Here is a 14,318-nt window from a genome sequence, read left to right on the forward strand (position 1 = left end):
GAGTTCTCAGGATTAGTGCGACGGGAATGTGGACTTTGGGCGAATGCAAGTGGGCTTCCTAAACAGTGGCAGTAAAATACCCCTCGGGTTCCAGAGGCAAAGACAGGGCTTGCAAGCACCAGGATTGCAAGCACCCGTGTGGGGAATGATTTTTAAATACAATGTTTAAATTCTGGGACGCCTGGGTGGCTCAGTTGGTTAAGCGACTGCCTTCGGCTCAGGTCATGATCCTGGAGTCCCGGGATCGAGTCCCGCATCGGGCTCTCTGCTCATTAGGGAGTCTGCTTCTCCCTCTGACCCTCCCCCCTCTCATGCTCTATCTCATTCTCTCTCTCAAATAAATAAATAAAAAGAAAAAAAAATCTTTAAATTCTGATAGCAGCTTTAAAAAAGTGGGAGGGAAAATCAAAACACACAAAGGAACAAACAAAGCAGAGCTGCACCGCAGCCTACCTTTCTCCGTTACTTTTCAGGATTCCACTCCGGGGGGTGCCGGCTTCTCCCAGGATGGAGGGCTTTCCCGGGTGCGGCCAGGTCACGGGGAGGGGAGGTGAGGACCTACCTTTGGCGCCAAAGGTCTAGGTCACGTGGGCCGCCGAGAGGAGCGCTCAGCCCCCGGCGTCCTGCAGGGTAAACGTGACGGGCAGGGCGAGGGGCAGGGCTGCAGCGCTTCTCGCCTCCTGGGCCACCGCTGCGCGGACCGACGGGCTCGGGTGAGTGCGACGCTGCGCGCCGGGTCCTCCCTCGCCCGGGTCCCGGGACGCGGGGAGCGCCGGGCGGGTGTCTCAGGAGCCGTGCGCACAAGGAGGGAGGTAGCACCGTGTTGGCCGGCTCGGAGTTTCCACGTTGGGGGAACTGGGGATGCTTGGCACTAGGCTCTGGGTGCGCCCGGCCCAGGGAACATTCCCGAAGGCTCCTGGCACAATCCGAGGCAGTCGCACCGGGTTTGTGGGGTCCCCCGTTACTCTTGGTGCAAGGTGGGGACACATTCCCTGCCTCCCTCAACACGTCTCTTTGGGATATTTTGATTTTGTGGGTGCTGTGGAAGAGTGGAAGCGAGAAATGCCTTCGATTTGAGCGCCCCACAAAAGGAGATTTGGCCTCATAGAGGGAAAGAAAGCACAGAAGAAAGGCCCGGAATATAGGACTAGGAGAAAACGGGGGGCGGGGGGGGCACAGCACAGCTGGAAGCCCCTCCCTGCCAAGTGGATTCAACCCTTGCAGGGAAGTTACTAGGAGCCAGTGGGACCCCTAGAGACAAATGGAAGCATCCAATACCTTTTAGGTCACCTTGGTCTCATGGGAAAAGAATGGGCTTTGGTATCTTTATGGATTCAAATCCCAGCAATGCATTTTACTAGTTGGTGACTTCGAGCACATTTTTTCGGTTTACTAAGCCCCAGTCTCCCATTTTAAAGACACTTACCTTTTCTCCTCCCCTTAAATGTACAATTAACTTTTTACAATCTTTGGTGTGACATGAGTAAAAACGGAGATGTAAGGAAGAAAAAAAATCCAACCAGAATGTATTTTGCTAATTTGGAAAACAGCTTTTAAGAAAGTTGTTCAAAATAGAAATTTTTACACTTTTGGACGTAGATCACACTGGCTTTGTTGGCGTGTGAAAGTCTGTACAGTTGTCAACACCCTTTGGCCGACTGGGCTTTCTAGATTTGTACTCCAGGCCCCTCTAAGTCCAGGGGAAACCCTTTATAATGTAATGCAAGTGTTCTTAGCAAGAAACTGTTTCATTCTTTTTTTTTAGGAGTTGGGTTTTTTTGGAAGGGCATAATTGGTCTCGCAAGATATATGAGTCTAGTTTATAAACCAGTTTATTTATAGTGGGGTTCTCTGAGACTGATTTTATAGCCTGAGAAGTAAGTGGGTTTTGACTGACAGGTAGTTTAAGTAACTTAGAGGAGTGTTAAGCAAGTCCGAAGGACTTACCAGTTCATACCCCTTGAGAAAATAAAAACAAGAAGCAAACAGCATGACAGTATTTTGTTGATGACTTTGTTTTTGTTTTAGAAGGCATATGATGTGTCAGAGGAAAGATTGAGTGTTGAATACAATGCTGGTATGCACCGAAGTAAGATAGTGAGAGAAGAGCTTAATTACTGCCTCAGATAACATCAGATATCCATTTATTAGCACTGAAATTCCCAAGGTAAATAGGTAATGACCCATTCTTAATAAGAAGTACAGTTCATTTTAAAGAGCAAATGCAATTATTTCAGTTTAGCATTCCCAGGGGTTTAATAATGTGGGGTTTTCGTGGGCTGAACTAAGAACATTTAAAAGAACTAAAGTAGGTAAGTTTCTCATAATTTGAAAGGTACCTTTGGAAGAATGACTCATTCATATCTACATAGATTTGGGAGAGGATAAGCTGGGCAGAATGCTAGAACTGTTCCTTGGCCAAAAATAGGAACAGAGTTTAAACTTTTATGCTATATATTTGCAAGTTCAAAGATTTAAGCAATAATGGACTCAGTTCACAGGACAATGATCAGGTACTTTAATCATAAAACACAACTACTAAGCATAACTGAACTGAAACCAGAGTATTGAGATTTCTCTCCCTCAGAGATATTGTAGGAATAGCCTTGTACATGAAACCACATGTTTTTTCTTTTATTGCTTTAAACCAGAACCTGGGAAGTACGCTGGGGAGGGGAGGGGATAACTCTAGGTCCTTTGATCTATTGGCCTGAAAGAGCAAATTCTTCGCATCATCTTATCTTTCCAATATCCTTGGGACTTATCTCTTAACCTTTTCTCCATATTCTGATTCTAATTAGTGGTTCATTTTAAATTGTTAGGGTTATTTACAGGTCAAAATATTTATGTAGGCATCCCAGGCTAGCCCTTCCTCCTTTCTCTTTTGGGACTCCATATTCCATTACTTTCAGAAAGATCACTGGACATATCTTTGTGTAACTATATGGTTCTTTGGGGGAGTAGGTAACCCAGCCCCCAAGAGATCGATTCTCCTTTTTCTCTCTCTGCAATCTGTTCTGTTCACAGTTTAACCTTTATTTGTCCCAGGACATTTGCAGAGTCTCCTAACTTAGCTCTCAGATGTCATGTCCTCTCCACTCCAGCCTAATACTGATGGGGGAAATGAGCTTTCTAAAGCACAAGACACTCCCCTCCTTACATGCCGTCAATGGCTCCTGATTGCAACCAGGATGAAGTATAAACTTCGTGCCATGAAATGCAGTGTCCTCCATGTGACTCCAACATAATTGCACAGACCAAAGTCACATGACCCCCTCACAAACTCTGTGCTCCCGCCAAATCAAACCCTCCCTTGTTCCCTAACTTCACTCTGCTTTTTATGTCTTTACAGGTAGGCATAGCTCCAGGCAGATAGTAGGCATTAAATCAATACCAGTTGAATGATAATAGAATTTCAGTAGCGGTATATACTATAAAATTGTTTCACCCTTTCTGAAAATCTGAAAATTTTCATAATCAATGTTGTACATTCAGAAATTGTGGCAGGGTCTTGCTTTCTTGTCACAGAATAATATATATAATAATACATAGAGCCCTCAGCTCTGGTCTCTCTAACTTCTCTTTACTTGTAGTGATGCAAAATTAGTTTTATTCGCTTAACTGCAGCACAGGAGGACATATACCCAAGGGACTGGGGACATAGGACAAAGCTTCTGAAAGGTTTGGCCTTGTGCTGAGTGAGGCAAAGGAGGGATCAGGGAAGTGGGGGTGGGGGGTGTTCAAGGCAGTTTAGCAACTGACTTGCAGCAGTCTTGGTTCAAGAGGTGGGAGGAACAAAGTGGGACTGGGGAGACATTGCTAAGAAAGCAGTAACTGCCCAGAAGAAAGGATTGTCAGTCAGTTTGCAGCTGCGGTGTGGCCTTGGGCATGTAGAAACGTTGTCCCTGTTCTGTTGGGAACATTGCTATGTGATTACCAGAAGGGTTGATTTTCAATTTCTTAGATTCTCCACTCCTCCCTTCACATACTCAGTGCATGGACACACACACACACACACACACACACACACACCTGTTAAGCACTAATGCTAGTTAAATTCATGGCAAAATTGAGTAGTGGTGATGTGGGAAACAAAGGCAGAAGAAAAATTATTCAATTTCTTTACTATCTGTAGCCTATTGACAAGTCCTTGAAACAGGCAGAGTGACATTCCTCTAGGGACTCAACTGCCTCGATGTTAATACTTTACTAAGGGCAAAAGGCAAACTTAGTCCAGCCCCCAGGATCCTATAAGCCTACTTTAACTTATAAAAATTCCTCTGGAAACTTCCTTTATCTCTAGCCGCACCCCCCCAAGATACATGTTGACAATCATCCCCCAAGCATATGACCCACCCATACACATCCGAAGGGTCTCATGACTCAGGTTTTATTAGACAGTCATAAATGACCTTATCCCAACAATAGCTAGTCCCTCAAGGTCCTGGAAACCTTGCTTCCAAAATACCTTAGAGACTTACACTATCCCTAACCCCCTTCCAACTTGAAAGTATATAATGGGCCATTTCTCATGACCCTAGTGCTGCTCTTTCTGCCCACGGGTCCTGTCCCCATGCTTTAATAAAACCACCATTTTGCACCAAAGACGTCTCAAGAATTCTTTCTTGACCATCGGCTTCAAACCCTAACATCTTTTCCTACATCAGTGGGAGATCTTAGTTAATGATACCACCATCTGCCCAGCCATCTAAGTCAGATCTGGGAATCATCCTAGATTCTGTCCTGTTTCAACATATAATATCTCATCACTCACAAGGTCCTGCTAATTTTACCTTCTCATTATTTTTAAGTCTGCCTTGTCCACACCTTTACTACTGCCTTTACCTGGTTTAGGCTCCCTCGTCTTAATTCTGCATTACTGGAAAGCCTATTAACTGGTGTCTGGGCCTTTTTTCATTTAAATCCATCCTCACACTATGGCCATAATAGTCTTTACAAAATACAGAGAGCCCTCAGTAGTTTCTAGTCACTAGAGGATAAAGTTTCTGAACAGCTTTCAGCCTCCCTGCAATCTGCCCTCTATTGACTTCTCCCTTCCATCCTGCTATTTATCCACTTCCTGCTTTATGCTGATATCTTGCCTGTGTATTGGTTATCTATTGCCATGTAACAGAGTTTGAAAAGGTGTAAAACCCCTGGCCCAAGAAAATAGGAAAGGCAACAGCAAATGAAGAGTGGGGGGAAATTCATCTAACTAGGAGTTAAGGTCAGGGTCATGAATCAGCTTGGAGATTTGCAATGGTCCAGGCAAGTCATGATAAGGACCTGGATTAGGACATGGGAGTAGTGCTAAGGAGGAGAGGGCAAATTTGAAAGACAACTAAGAGATTCAGTTGGTGATTGATTGGCTGTGGGAAGGCAGCAAGGAGAGAGAAATCAAGAAAAAATCCAGGGTTTTAGCTTCAGTGCTGTGAGAGTATTTCTCCTTTCCTTTCCTTTCCTCTCCTCTCCTTTCCTTTTTTTATTTATTTTTTATTTTTTAAAGATTTAACTGGCTTTATCAAGTGATTTCTGAATTGGTCAGCGTTCCATCTAGCAAGTAGAGGGGAAGCTTTGAGGCGCTATAAAAAAGGGAAAAAAGGAAGGTTTTTATAGGAGGGTGGGGCAAGAAAGTTATTAGCAAAAGAAAATTATTGTTCATCTTAGGGGGAAAAGCAAGGGGTCTTATCATGCAGATGACCTCATCTTCTCATGGTGGGTGGAGAGGGCCACTATGGTAGACTCACTGGTACCCATCAGAAAATTCCTTACTGACTAGTTAAGACTATATTTCTGGGGAAGGTTGAAACTACAATTAGATTATGCATTAAGTCCTGGTTTGGGGACTTGGCCTAAGTGATGTCATTTTGGGCCTGTGGTTTTCTTTTTTTAAAATTCCCACCCTTTGTTCAGACTCTCAGCTTAACAGAGATATGGTTAAAATATAAGGCATTAGCACTTTGAGAATATTTCTAATGAAGACAGAAAATAGAGAAGTAGGGACATGTTTAGGGAAGAGATACTAAGTTGGGTGTTTCGGTTTTTTCTTAATTACTTTTGAATTTTGTCAACATAATTCACGTGTGCAGGTGAAAAATCCAAGTCCTATTACACTTCTCATCATAAAAAATTTTAGTCCTTCCCCATCACTCCCCACTTATCTGTAAGGTTTCCTCTGACTCTTTTATCTGTTTCTTCTAGTATTTAACTCCAAATTTCTAAGTAATCTGCCTAGTCTGTTTCTTGACTTACTGGTTTAAGAGTTGCATTTTTTTCTCAATTTGAGATATTTTCTATGGACTTCCTATTAACCAAGGTGGGAATTTAGCACTCTTACCTAATGTCCCAACTTGCCTGTCCCCAATCCTGTTCAAATGGCTGTAGAATATCTGGTTGTTGCTAAATCCATATCTGATGTTTACTTTTTATGCAAGTATTACTCACTGCTGAGCCAAGTAGTATACTCTAATTGTGTTACCTTTCTTGTACAGTTTTATATTCTTCATCGAGTGAATAACTACCTCTTTTTGGATTGCTTAGTTTTCTGTGACACTATCGGGACTTCTGTCCAAAGCTGCAGACAGAACTGTACTATCCTTATGGATATGATTTTTTACAAAAACTCATGTGGTATTCATATTTTTATTTTCTTAAGGATCTTGCCTGTGGATTGCTCTGACTTACTGCTCCGACCCGTACTGGTGACTCTTTAGGCAGAGCTGTCTTGGGTTTTCTCTTCTGCATTAGTTCCCCTATTAGTGAAATTTCCGTCTTTCCCTTTCTTGGTTTTCTTCCTTGTTTTGGTGGAACACATCTACCAGTAGCTTCCTGAGTCGTGTAGTATACAAATCAATTTGTTTGAAGCCTTGTATCTACCTGAAGATTTTATCCTCACACTTGTTTGATAGTTTGGCTGAGCACGTAATTCTAACTTGAAGGTTATTTTCCTCTTAGTATTTTGGAGGCATGTTTTCCCAGCATCTCTTAGCTGCAGTTGCTGCTATTGAAAAGTTTAATGTCATCTTGGTTCTTGATTCTCTTTCGTGATCTCTATTTCTCTCTCTTTCTCTCTCTGGAAAGTTAATGACAGTCTCTTTATTTCTGGAATCTGTTCTGTGTCATTTCATTCCTTGATCCAGGAACTTGGCGGTCCCTTTAAATCTGAGAGTTAGGTCTATACCTTTGCTAAATGTTTTTGTATTATTGCTTTGACAATTTCCTCCCTTGAATTGTATCTTCCTTCTTTCTCTAGAACTCCCATTAGTTGGATGTTGGTCTTTCGGAACCAATCTCTTAATTATCTTAATCTTTTTCCTTCCTATTTTTTAAGCCCTTTCTCTTTTAGTTATATTTTCTAGGAGATTTATGTGTCTTTACTGTTGCACTCTTTTTTTTTTTTTTAAAGATTTTTATTTATTTATTTGTTAGAGAGAGAGAGAGCACAAGCAGGGAGAGCAGCAGAGGGAGAGGGAGAAGCAGGCTCCTCACTGAGCAAGGAGCCCGATGTGGGACTTGATCCCAGACCCTGGGATCATGACCTGAGCCGAAGGCAGACGCTTAACGACTGAGCCACCCAGGCATCCCACTGTTGCACTCTTTTATCAAAATCTTAAAATTGCTACCACCTTATTTTTAGTTTTCAGGAACATGTCCTTGTCCTTCATTCCCCTTTAAGGCAGTATTCTGTTGTTAAATGAACGCAATATCTTCTCTTATCTCCTTAAAGATATATATACTTTTTGTTTTTGAAAAGTTATTACACTCCTTGTTTTTGTTTCTTCTGATTTTTTTCCCCTTCAAGTAATTTCTTTTGCTTTTTCTTCCAAATTAAAAGCTTTCTTCCAATGTCCAGTGCTTCTTTGACTCTAGTTTTATACCGAGAGAAACCAAGTTGCTGGTTGGAAACTCCATTGTCTTGAAGGGATTTGCCCGCGGTTCACTGACTCCCTGGTGTTGATTGGTGGGGTCCAAGATACTTTGTTGGAGGATGAGTAAGTATGTATAGGACTCTTCTCTTGGTGGATTCAGGTATTCCAGAGAAGAATCCTTCATTCTCCTGCATAGGGTGAGAGATAGAGGCAGATAGTTCTGGCTATCAGCTTTCTTAGAGCCAAGTGTTGGAGGGGCCAGAGGCAATCAGTATGTAGACTTTCTCTTAGTTTTAAATTGGATGCCTCTTCCCCAACTTTTCCTGTATTTCGTATTCTCAAGTCTAGAGTTTCTGTGGCTTAATTTTTCAAAGAATAAATTTTCTGCAGAAGGAGTCTCTTCCTCTGCTAAGGTCTGGAGGGGTCTGAGGCTCTACCCTCTGTTACAGACTTTTATCTGTCCCTCTGGTTTCAGTGCCATGCTGTCCCTTGCCTTCTGCAGTGTCTGGTACTTACCATTTGCTTTCTGTGGTTTAATGATGTGAATGACTTGTTTCTCATTGATATTCTCTTTCATTCTCTGCAAACTACTTGTTTACTTTCCATCTAACAGTAACAACAAAATTTTTTGATCTACTGTATTTGCTGTCTTCTTTGGCCATGGGATTTACACCTTTGAAAGATGTCTTTGCTTTCACATTAGAGCGGTTTCATGAGGGAACAGAAATAAACAAATGTGTTCAATTCACTGTGTTTTAGCAGAAGGATTAGGTTGCGTGTTGACCAGCTGAGTTTAATATACCCATGGGGCATCAGGTGAAAATGTTCAGCAGGCAGCTGGGTAGATGAGCCTGCAGCTTCAGGGAAGAGCAGTTATGTGAGTGGTGTCAGTAGAAGGTCTACTTCGAGTGATGGGACCACCCTGGAGAGAATGTGTGGAGAGAGATAAGCTGTGGACCAAGGATAGACTCCTGGGAAACCCAATATTTAAGGGGAAGGCAGAGGAAGAGGGAACCATGAAAGAAAACATTCTAGAAGATCCATGAAAGCACAGATTACAGAAAGCAAGGCATTGGTAAATTTACCAAAGCGGTAATGTCATCCGGTCAGAGAGGGCAATTAAGACAAAGACCTTTGAATTTGGGAACCTGGAGATCATATGATTGGGGCAAGATGGTATGGACAGATGTGAGAATGCAGCAAGGAAGAGAGTGAAAATTATTTTGTTTTCTTTGTTTTATTTTGCTTTGCTTTGCTTTGCTTTCAGAAACTACAGAGGTAATTGTAGACAGTGTTTCCATTCCATGGCAGAAGAACCAGATCAACAAGTCTGTGGGTTTTTTCTATGGTTTCCACTTGGATACTGTGCACACTTGATTTTAAAATACTTAACGAGGGGGTTCAGTTCTGTATTTATTTGTTCTTGCTAAGTAGTCCGTGACTTTGTTGCCCTTTGATTACCTGTGTAAAGGTATTTGGGATGGTTTGATTTTTTTTTTAAGATTTTCTTTATTTATTTGAGAGAGAACACGAGTGGTGGGGAGGGGTAGAAGGAGAAGCAGACTCTCCACTGAGCGGGGAGCCTGACACGGGGCTCCATCCCAGGACCCTGGGATCATGACCTGAGCCGGAGACAGACGCTTAACTCACTGAGCCACACAGGTGCCCCTGGGACAGTTTGATTTTTAAAGATCATTTCTTGTGATCAATTCTTACAACTTTCCAGGGCTGGTGTGGGCAAGTCAGACTATATGGGACTTCAGATTCTGAGTATGTGTGTGAAGCTGATACTGTTAAGGATGGCTTTCCTAATTAAATATATGATGAAATGTTTGAAGGATAATAGACAGTGGGGTGCAGTGGGAAAACAAATTCCAGGCTGTTACACTCAGAATAAACCCCAAGTTCTATTCTACTGGGGTCTCTGAGGAAGCCCCCCTGAATAGCAAACTCCTTTCCCTCCCCTGAGTTCTGGAGAAATTGAGAAGACAAAGAGCAAGGCAGGTGGAGAGTGAAATGGTGTCTGTATTCCTGAGACAAACTGGGTTGGGCTGAAACTCTTAGTTCTGGGCAAATGAATTTCCTATGACTGAAACCCAGCATTGAGCAGATTTGCCCAGCCATTTACAGGCCCAGACTGGGTGGAGAGAGGAGAGCATTGCTCCCTGTACAGAGCCCAGCATGCCCAGTTTACCCACATTTATCCATCAGATAAACCTTTCCACCTCTTGCCCCAGCGTCCTGGGAGTGAGCAACAGGGTGGCCAGAGGCCGGCCTCACAGTGGATGGAAACATCAGGGCTGGGGAGAAGGGAGCCCCCGAAACATATGATGGCTTTCAACACCCAGAATGATCTGATACCTGGCCCCACTTGGTACCACATCCCCCCTCACTCGCTGGACTCCAGCCATGCTAGTTCCGTCCTCATTGCCTCCTGGGATAGGGCCTTTGCGATCCCTGTTCTCCAGCCTGGAACTCTCTTCTTCCTGGATTCACATGGAAGTCTCTCATATCCTTCAGAGCTGCTCACATGTCCCTTCCTCAGAGGGACCCTCCCTGACCATCCTGATGTAAAATAACACCACTCCTTGACCCACCACTCTCGACCCCTTTACCCTGCTTTTCTTGATAGTTCTCATCGGGCTCTTTCCCACTGTAGGGTAAGCTTCATGAAGGCAGACACTTTGTCTCTTTGGTTCTCTGTGCCTACACTGGAGTCTAGCACATAGTAGGAGCTGAAGATAATGTAATTTGAGCAGCGTGGGTCCACTTGTATGCAGATTTTTTTTTTTTATAAATACAGTACAGTACTGTAAATGTATTTTCTTTTCCTTATGATTTTCTTAATAATATTTTCTTTTCTCCAGCTTCCTTTATTGTAAGAATACAGTGTATAATTCATGTAACATACAAAATGTGTGTTACTTGACTGTTGATGTTATTGGTAAGGTTTCTAGTCAACAGTAGGTTATTAGTCATTAAATGTGGGGGGAGTCAAAAATTATATCTGGATTTTCAGCTGTGCAGGGAGTCACATTCCTGACCTTCGTATTGTTAAAGGGTCAACTCTATTTGTTTATTGAAGTGAGTGGGTGGTCCAGTGAACTTGGAGTCTGCCCAGGCTCCGCTCCATCAACATGGGCCCCTGTTGAAGGGCCCCTAACTACTCTGAAGACCGAATGAAACAATGTGTGGATAAGAGACGAGCAAAGTACTAGCCTCATCTAAGGGAGTATTACATGGCGGGTATTCTCTATAATAATAATCTCTGTTTGGGAGTCAGGGAGGAGTTTCTCGTCACCTCAGGGAGTAATAGAATTTCCCAGAACCATCCTCACATAAAATATTCTCATCCATTGTGCCCAGTCTTACCCTTGTATTTGCCACACTGTGTATCTTAATTTTTTATTTGAGAAATTTAATCAAAGTAGATAGCCAAAAGGAGGCTGATTCTAAAAAGAATAGGACCAATTTACATCAGAAAAATAAAGAATTTCTCACTGGAACATAGTGCTTTTGCCATGAGTCCTAAAGGACCGAGGGCTTCAACTACCCCTAAAAGATCGTTTTCAAAACTGAAGGACGTACACTAGAAATCTATTATGAATGGATTTTCATCTGGGCATGTGATTTTCATTGTTTCGCAGATAAACATGTCCTTAAATCACTTGCAATTTTAGCACCTATAAGTTTTGCAAGTGCCAGGATAATCCAGTTTACCCAGAATTCTGCTTTTGTCAAAAGTTACGTGCTGGCAGATTTTCTCATGCTATGTCGTTTATACCGTGATTTATACAAAATACATGGACTTTGGAATCATACAGATCTGACTTCAAATTCCAGCTTTACTATTTAATAATAGCTAAGTGGCGGCTTGAGAAAATTAACCCAGGACTTGAGAAATTGTTCAGCCTGGGATTTAGTGTCCTCATCTGGATATGTCTTAGGTAAACCTCTGGATTCAGGGCCTTTCTAAGAATAGTGTCACAGTCAAATAAACACATATTGCCCAGTAACAAATGATATGCAATGAGATGTTCTGGAACCAGGAAGCCTGTTTAAGTTCCTTTAACCCAAATTTTCCCAAACTTTTGTCCTTTTAAAGTCTATTAATATCTTACTGAGCTAATATTTCACAAAAGATCCTGTGGGAAATCCTGGCTTAGAATAGTGCCAGACAGGGACGCCTGGGTGGCTCAGTCGGTTAAGCGGCTGCCTTTGGCTCAGGTCGTGATCCCGGGGTCCTGGGATCGAGTCCCACATCGGGTTCCTTGCTCGGCGGGGAGCCTGCTTCTCCCTCTGCCTGCTTCTCCCCCTGCTCGTGTTCTATCTCTCTCTCTGACAAATGGATAAATAAAATCTTTAAAAAAAAAAAAAGAATAGTGCCAGACATATCTCAGTAAGAAATCAATTTAACTTCTCTTTCCCATTTGATTGTTGATGGTTCAAATCTTACCCACTCCATCCTCCATCCTGACTCCTTCCAGAGTTTTCCCAACCTCCAGTTGGATATTGGTCCCACTATCCATGTATTAGTTTCCTGGGGCTACTATAAAAAGGACCACAAACGGGGTGGGGGGTTGCTTAAAACATCAGAATTTATTATCTCAAATAGAGGTCCAAAATCAGTGTGTTGGCAGGACCATGTTCCCTCTGAAACCTGCAGATGCGGAGAGGAAGCAGAGGGTCCTTCCTTGACTCTTCTTGTTTCTGGTGTTTGCTGTAAGCCTTGGCGATTCATGGCTGTTAGATGCACCACTCCAGTCTCTGCCCCCACTGTCACATGGCCCTCTTCTCTGGCTTTGCATGGCACTCCCCTCTCTGTGTTTCTTTGCTAAACACCAGTTACATTGCATTAAAGTTTCATCCTCATCTGCTCTGACCTCATTCTAATTTAACTGATGACATCTGCAAGGACGCTATTTCCAAATAAGGTCACATTCTGAGGTACTGGGGGTTAGCACTTCAACATTTCTTTTGGGGGCACACAATTCAATGCATAACAATCCATGAAGTTGCTCTGGGCAAAAGAAACTTAGGAGTCATTCTTGCTTCTTTTCCTTCCCTCAGCCATTATAGCTAGTCTATTAATAAATACCAGTGGGCTTGCCTACAAAATGTAGCTCACACTTCTCACCACTCCACCACTACTCCCTGGCTCCAGCCTCTGCCATTTCTCCTGGAATATTACATCAGCCTCCTAATTGGCATCCTAGTTCCATCCTTAACTCCCATAGTCCACTTGCTAGATGGCATCCGGAGTGATCATTTGCCATTTCACAATTCTGATTAGACCGTATTATTTCCTAATGCTAATGAAAATGAATACAGCTAAAACTCCACATATTTTGGCCCTGACCACCCTCTGAACTCATCATGTGCCTGCCACTTCCTTCCTCATTCACTGTGTTCCTGTCGACCAACAACAAACAAAACTTATTTGCACCTCAGGGCCTTTGCATTGTTTCCTCAAGGTGGGCTCTACCTAGAGATGTTTCCAGACTGTAAATGAAGTGTTAGCCCAGCAGGAAGGGCCCAGGATATACACATTCCTCCACCCTGTTTTATTGAATAAATAAAGGCCACAGAGTGCATTACATAAAATTTTTGGATATTACACAAAAATAAGAAGCCTTTCCTGATCAAAAATTATTAGTCCGGGGCGGGGGGTGGCGTCTGGGTGGCTCAGTCAGTTAAGTGTCTGCCTTCGGCTCAGGTCATGATCCTAGGGCCCTGGGATCAAGCCCAACATAGGGCTCCTTGCTCCCTGCTGCTCCTCTCCCCCCCCCCCCGGGCCCCTGGCTCATTCTCTCTCTCTCTCTCTCTTTCGCTCACCCTCTCTTTCTCAAATAAATAAAATTTTTTAAAAAAATTGTTGGTTTAGGAAATACTGGGCTAAAGTTTTAACAGACTGATTTACAGCAGAACTTCTTAGCAACATAATAACTTAATTCTGCAGGGATATAATATATCATATTTCCAAATTTACCTGAATACGGAAGAGGGACTCTGGCCCACATTTTGGGAGATGCTGGTATTGCGACTATAGAATAGCCTTTGTAGACTGATTAGGATTGGCCTTAACTCCTTGCTGTACCACTTATTAGTGGTGTGAACTTGGGCCCATAACTTAAATTCTCAGAGGATCAGTTTCTCATCCCTAAAGTGGGATCATAATAGTATCTGCCCCAGGAAGGTCAGAAATAAAAATATAAAGCAGTTAGCACCTTTCCTTGTATATAGAGTATGTTCAGTGATTGATAGCTATTATTGGTATTATTATGATGAAGCCTCATAAGGATGTCTTTCTGTTTCAAAACTGTTATTAACATTTTGGGACATGTCTATTTTTTACTTCCCACCCCCATTCAGATTTTCCTTCTGGTTGGAGTGAGACTTTGAGGTAAAGCTTCCTCTTACTGTGTCAGATATTACTCCTCCTCTTCCTGA

At 42.7% G+C, this 14,318-nt stretch overlaps 1 protein-coding gene across 2 annotated transcripts in view; it reads left to right on the forward strand.

The window, feature by feature from the left end:
* The first annotated feature begins 557 nt into the window (after nucleotides 1–557).
* Nucleotides 558–14,318, forward strand: part of CPVL (carboxypeptidase vitellogenic like) — a 124,818-nt gene continuing 111,057 nt past the window's right edge. For both annotated transcript variants that reach the window (XM_045864509.3, XM_064575110.1), the window contains exon 1: nucleotides 558–713. The gene's annotated coding sequence lies outside the window, so the exon portion shown is untranslated. The remainder of the gene's footprint in view (nucleotides 714–14,318) is intronic.

The sequence above is a fragment of the Mirounga angustirostris genome, unplaced genomic scaffold, assembly GCF_029215605.1.
Source record: "Mirounga angustirostris isolate CCGP_5_RB_7025 unplaced genomic scaffold, mMirAng1.0.hap1 SCAF_12, whole genome shotgun sequence".
NCBI classification, from domain to species: domain Eukaryota; kingdom Metazoa; phylum Chordata; class Mammalia; order Carnivora; family Phocidae; genus Mirounga; species Mirounga angustirostris.